Source organism: Octopus sinensis, linkage group LG26 (assembly GCF_006345805.1).
Source record: "Octopus sinensis linkage group LG26, ASM634580v1, whole genome shotgun sequence".
Lineage (NCBI taxonomy): Eukaryota > Metazoa > Mollusca > Cephalopoda > Octopoda > Octopodidae > Octopus > Octopus sinensis.
The window spans coordinates 2081258-2088757 of NC_043022.1; the positions used below are offsets into that span (position 1 = coordinate 2081258).

Sequence of the window (7500 nt, forward strand, 5' to 3'; positions counted from 1 at the left end):
AATTTTTTTTTTAAATCGTTGACTCATCGTAGACATTTTTAGAGAGTTACTTTCCCTTATATAATAGCGAAAAAATGCATTAAAAATGGAAAAAAAATGATGGTAAATTTTTTTTTAAATCGTTGACTCATCGTAGACATTTTTAGAGAGTTACTTCCCTTATATAATAGCGAAAAAATGCATTAAAACGGAAAAAAATTATGGTAAATTTTTTTTTAAATCGTAGACTCATCGTAGACGCACACTAATACCTAGAAGGGCTCGATATGAATCACAACTATAAGATACCCGGGTTTGGTTAAACTGCATCGCAAAATGTGGGAGTAGTTAGGAATCTAAATCGTAGGAGACAGACACACAACCTCTCTTTTATATATAAAGATTAACCATTATGGCATTTTTACTCTGCTGGCCACTGATAAATCATTAAATAATGATTTTATCCTAATTCTGTAGAAAAATATATATAAATACTTTTACTAAAGCTGCAAAATTATCTCAAAGCTGTAACTGAGAGTTTTCATCAAAACTGTCTGACGAACGGACGGACACATACAATCTGAGCAACAGTTTTTGAGGTAACTTTGCAGGCTTAATTGACCCCTTTTTATCCAAAATGTCGGGTCTTGTGCCTAGGGTAGAAAAGAATTTTGCAGGTTTAATAAAGACAAATTACCCTACCTTTGGTATTTGAATACTATATTTGCCACCCTGTTTTGCACTTATGTACTCACCTGTATGTATGTGTGTGTGCATGTGTGTGTGTGTGCATGTGTGTGTGTGTGTATCTTTTACTTGTTCCAGTCATTAGACTGTGGCCAGGTTGGGGCATCACTAAACCTTTTTTTTAAAATTTTCTGTCTCTGTTTATTTCTGTGTCCCTTTCTGTTGAAGAGCATAGGCTCGAAACGTAAAAGACTTTCTCACTTCCTGAGCATTAAACTAATACATCTGTTGTCTACACATGTCTTCGTCTTTTGTTTTGTTCATTTTTGTTTTTGTTTTTTGTTTTTTGATAAATTCCAACTATATCTCTATATATAATTGATAATATCACGGTAATAAAGATTTTAGAAATTTTTACTCATATATATATATATATATATACACACACACAATATATATATATATATATATGTATATAAACGCACATATATACATATGCATAGATATACCTATATATATATATATATATATATATACTCTACCACTGGTATTTGAGTACTCTTTTTTTCCACCTTGTTTCACATTTATGTGTTTACTCCAGTATATATATATATATATGTATATATACCATTCGCTTCTCTCACCTCTTTCTATCCTTCTGCCTTCCTTCCCCACGCTCTTCCCTCTATTCTACCCCCACCCGACAATACCTGTTCTTATAACTCTCACCACCACCACCATCCTTTCTATTATTCTTCACATTTTGTCCTCATCCTTCTCTATACCTTCTGACTCCCCTTTCCTCCTCCACCTGCCTTCTTATACAGCCCCCCCCCGCCTCTGTCATTTATTCCCTATTCTGCCTTTAGTCTCCTCCTGCCACCAATTTTACTTTTTTTTTTTCCACCTCTTCCTCTCTTCCCCTCTTCCTCCTCCTCTCGTCTCCTGTCTCCTCTCCCTTCTCTTCCTTGTCTCCCTTCTACAACCTGATGTAATATCAGACATCAAATGTGAAACCGATTGACCTGTTTAAAAGTACAACCACCGCCTCTCTCTCTCTCTCTCTCTCTCTCTCTCTCTCTCTCTCTCTCTCTCCTCTACTCCACCACCACCACCACCACCACCACCACTACCACCATCATGCATATATTCACACGTGTGTGTTTGTATGAATATCTATCTATCTCTGTATCGTGTGTGTGTGTTGTGTGTGCGTATATATATGTGTATATATATATATATATATACTTTACTGTCTGTTTATCCATCTATCTGTATGTATGTATATAAATATACATATATATGCACACATTTATATGTGTCTATATATATATATATATATATGTGAATATGGGTATATAAATGGGTTTATATATATATATATATATATGTGTGTATGTATGTATGTATGTATGCATGTATGTATATATGCATATATGTGTGCGTATATATATATATATATATATATATATATATATATGCACACGTTTATATGTGTCTATATATATATATATATGCACATACATATGTGCATACATATATATATATGTATATATATATATATAATATATATATATATATGCACACATTTATGTGTCTATATATATGTATATATATATAGAGAGAGAGACTGAGAGAGAGAGGCGTGTAAATGACTTTATATATATTTATATATATGCACATACATATGTGCATATACATATATATATATATATATGCGTATATGTGTGTGGTGTGTGTATAGTCAGTAAACCATCGCTACAAAACACAGTATTGGTAATTTAGTTTGTTCTTTCATTTTTTTAATGTTATCGCTCTTAAGTAAATTGCTCTCTTTTTGTGAGGAGAGGAAGGAGAGAAGGTGGTGGACGATTTTAAATGGAACGTATCAAAAGAACTCAATACCGCATAACACCTACGTATACACCTGTACATATGCACATAGATATAGCCGTTCGTCTATTAGAATGTGTGTACATACACACTTATATACATATAAACATACACACTTATGTATATTATATATATATACATACACACATACACACTTATGATCAATATGCATATATGAATGTATGTGTGTGTGTATATATTTACTCTTTTACTCTCTTTTACTTGTTTCAGTCATTTGACTGCGGCCATGCTGGAGCACCGCCTTTAGTCGAACAAATCGACCCCGGGACTTATTCTTTTGTAAGCCCAGTACTTATTCTATCGGTCTCTTTTGCCGAACCGCTAAGTGACGGGGACGTAAACACACCAGCATCGGTTGTCAAGCAATGCTAGGGGGACAAACACAGACACACAAACATATACACACACACTTATATATATACATATATACGACAGGCTTCTTTCAGTTTCTGTCTACCAAATCCACTCACAAGGCATTGGTCGGCCCGGGGCTATAGCAGAAGACACTTGCCCAAGATGCCACGCAGTGGGACTGAACCCGGAACCATGTGGTTGGTAAGCGAGCTACTTACCACACAGCCACTCCTATATATATATATATATACGTAAAGTATACTAGCCATCTCGATATGACTAACCACTAAGGGTGGGGTTTACTAAAGCTTGTAGTCCCACCCACCCTTAGTGGTTAGCCATATTGAGATGGCTAGTATACATTACGTTGTCCTCGTTCAGAGATTTATTATTGCTATATATATATATACTAGCAGTATCGCCCGGCGTTGCTCGGGTTTGTAAGGGAAATAATTATATAAGCATTTTTAGAGATGTAAAGTATAATAGCCATCTCAATATGGCTAACCAAAAGGGGAGGGGTGTTACTGTAGCTTTTTACGTTCTGAGATTTAATAATAAATTTTAGAGAGTTACTTCCCTTATATGTCAAAAATGGATTAAAAATGGGAAAAATTGATGGTAAATTTTTTTTAAATCGTAGACTCATCGTAGACGCGCGCTAATACCCAGACGGTCTCGATATGAATCACGACTATAAGATACTGCACCGCAAAATGTGGGAGTAGTTAGGAATCTAAATCGTAGGAGACAGACCCACAACCTCACTTTTATATATAAAGATTTCCTCTTTTACATAATATTGAGGTCTCTTTCTTACTTTTGTTATCTTACTGTTTTTTTACCATATACATATATATATATATATATATATATATATTATATATATATATAATATATATATAGTTACAGAGATGTACTTGCATAGCAAGTGACTTGATCTGAGATCGTGTGCTGGAACGAAAACAGTTGCAGCGTTGAAGGTGTTTATAAGCCATTTAAGAAACACACAAAAACCGTTAGATTCACTTCAACATTTAAATTTAATTTGTCAAATATTTTCGTCGCTTTGAGACCGCGACCTGTTAGCACGATATTTTTGTCAGTGAACAGGTCGCGGTCTCAAAGCGAGGAAATATTTTGGCAATTAAATTTAAATGTTGAAGTGAATCTAACGGTTTTTGTGTGTTTCTTAAATGGCTTACAAACACCTTCCACGCTGCAATATATATATACACACATATATATATGTATGTATGTATGTATGTGTGTATATGTGTATGCATGTATGTGTGTGTGTGTGCGTGTCTGTGCTTGTGATTGTCCTCCACCACTGCTTGACAATGAATGTTGGTTTGTTTACATCCCTGTCACCTAGTGTTTGACAAAGGAAACAGATAGAATAAGTACAATGCTTACAAAAAAAAACTGGAGTTGATTCATTAAACTACAATTCTTCAAGGCATTGCCCCAGCATGGCCACAGACCAATGGCTGGAAAAAGCAGAAGAATAAAAGAATACATTCTCTGCTTTGGTCTTATGTTCAAGGCATGAGAAAGCTTGAGTTTACATGAGAAGGCCTAACAGACCTGGTAGAAACAGCAGCCAAATCTCCCTCAAATCACACCTTACTGTCTTATGTATGTATATATATATGAGCCAATGAGGGGGACATCTACATGGTAGCTAGACCTGGTAGAAATAGCAGCCAAATTTCCCCCAAATCACACCTTACTGTCTTATCTATGTATATATGTATGTATGAGCCTATGAGGGAGACCCCTACATGGCAGCTAGACATGGTAGAAATAGCAGCCAAATCTCCCTCAAATCACACCTTACTGTCTTATGTATGTATATATATATATACATACATGTGTGTATAGATGAATATATAAATACATTTAAATATCTATATACACTTTTGGGCGATCTTTCTGCTTCTTAGAGATAACTTTAGATGTTATATTCGTCCTAAATAACTTTGTATGAATTGAAAAAGTAAATGAATTGAAATCTAAAAGAAAGGAATTTGTTTACATACATGTGTAAAATGGCAAATGTTTGTGCAGTTGTCCGATGGAACTGATGTATTATAATGAATAGTCCTTCTTCTTGTGAATATTAATTTGATTAATATGAACTGAAAACCAGTGGTGTAGCATAGGTGATCTTCTAGCAAAAAGATGACCAGTCTGAATGGGTCGTCCCTGTCACACACCACACACACACACCACCCTCCACACAACGCACACACACACACACACACACGTTAGCTTACAATGTCTGTCAACAATTGACACTGTCGTATATATTAGCGTGTCTATGTGTCTAAAGAGGAAGTGGGAGTAATAGGCAGAGTAAAGGCTTCAAAGTGAAATGTTAAAATATTGAGTTTTCTCTCGAATTTTGTCTTAATTGGGGGTGAAATTGAAAGAAATTTTGTATGGCATGACCCAATGGAAGTTCTTTGAAAAATCATAGGTAAAGTCTAATTGAAGAAATTGTGTGAGGAGTAAATCATTAGTATTTATTTGTTTCTGTTTGCTGCTTTCTTTTTGAATATTACATCTAGTTTCACTTTATTCGTTGCACACTGTATGTGTGCGTTTGCGTGTGCTGTAAACCAGACTAAGAAAAGCATTTGACATACACACACAGAATGTGAGTTTTCTGTAAATTTTGGCTTAATTGGAGTTTAAATTTTAAAAACTGGACCTGGCATGACCCGATGCATTCTACTCTTAAAAATGCTAGGTAAATTGTAATTGAAGAAATCCTATATTGTAGATTTCTATAACTTACAAAGGGAGGCAGATAAAATCTGCCTTTTATAATAAGACTAGCAGTATCGCCCGGCATTGCTCGGGTTTGTAAGGGAAATAACTATATAAGCATTTTTAGAGAGTTATAGCCAAAAAATAGCAAAAAATGCATTAAAAATGGAAAAAATATGATGGTAAATTTTTTTTAAAATCGTTGACTCATGTAGACGCTTTCTTAGCCATTTCTGTTTTGGTGTCTTCAAGCCATGAAGTCGTTGTTCTAAAAGAACACTGGTCTCCTTGACAACGCATTACGACGTTGATTTCCTTACACTCCCTTCCCCACAGGTGCAGGTGTGAGCGTGGACGCCAACTCCGCCGCCATCGACACACGAAAAATTATGCATTAAAATGGAATAAAAAATTATGTTAAATTATTTTTTAAATCGTAGACTCATCGTAGACGCGCGCTAATATTCAGACGGGCTCGATATGAATCACGACTATAAGCTACCCGAATTTGGTTAAACTGTACCGCAAAATGTGAGAGTAGTTAGGAATCTAAATCGAAGGGGACAGACACTCACACAACTACAGTTTTATATATATAGATATACATAGCGCAGTAGTGGTGAGATATGACAGCAAAGAAAAGCATACATTCACTCTCTGCATGCAATTAGACTCGGAAAGTTCGTGAGGAACCCATTGACCCAATTTGCTGACTTTTCCGATAGCACACAGGTGTCAATGAATGGTTGAATGACCAAATCCAAGCTTCTCTGCTAGTTCCTCAACAGTTACGATGATATTTTGTTCCACCAGGGTTTTCAGGATGTCCTTGTCGAGTTTTACAGATCTTTCAGGATGAGGCTCGTCTTCTGTTTATGGCTCGGGATTTCTGGAACCACCATTGACACTGCCTTACGCTTATTGTCCAATCCCCATATACTGCATTAATATTTCTTGTACTTTGCACACATTTATATTCTGTTATTCTTTTATATGTTTCAGCCTTGAGGTTGTGGCCATGCTGGATCATGTGTGTGTGTGTGTGTCTATCTGTCTGTCTGTCTGTATGTATATATGTATATGTATGTGTGTGAACAATAATATTTTCAACAGATGTGTTGCAAATGTATCTGATTGTTCTCAAGCTTCAATACTGTGTGTTGTGTGTATGTGTGTGTGTGTGTATGTATGTATATGTATGTATGTATGTATATGTATGTATGTATGTATGTATGTGTGTGTATGTATATGTGTGTGTATGGTGTGTGTGTGTGTATGTATGTATGTATGTATGTATGTTGTATGTATGTATGTATGTATGTATGTATGTATGAGTGTATGTTTACTTTATTACTAATTACTCTCTTCCAAGAACATTTTCACTCACTCTTAGCTCTTAGCTTCCATACATTTTACTCATGTATCTATCAGCGTCATAGACAGAATACTTTCACTTTAGTCTTCCTCAAATCACCTCTGTCGCTATTTACTTTCATTTTATTCGTTGCCCACTGTGTGTGTGCGTTTGCGTGTGGTGTAAACCAGACTAAGAAAAGCATTTGACACACACACCAGAATGTGAGTTTTCTGTAAATTTTGCTTAATTGGAGTTTAAATTTTTAAAACTGGACCTGGCATGACGCGATGCATTGTACTCTTAAAAATGCTAGGTAAATTGTAATTGAAGAAATCCTATATTGTAGATTTGTATAACTCCCAAAGGGAGGCAGATAAAATCTGCCTTTTATAATAAGATTTATAATAAGATATATATATATATATATATAT

The 7500-nt window shown here is 35.1% G+C and overlaps 1 long non-coding RNA gene across 1 annotated transcript in view; it reads left to right on the forward strand.

The window, feature by feature from the left end:
* The window catches only part of LOC118767996, a 20264-nt gene extending 14942 nt beyond the window's left edge, over positions 1-5322 (forward strand). Inside the window, exon 3 of the long non-coding RNA XR_005003917.1 lies at positions 5311-5322. This is a non-coding gene — a long non-coding RNA (uncharacterized LOC118767996). The remainder of the gene's footprint in view (positions 1-5310) is intronic.
* Positions 5323-7500: the final 2178 nt, after the last annotated feature.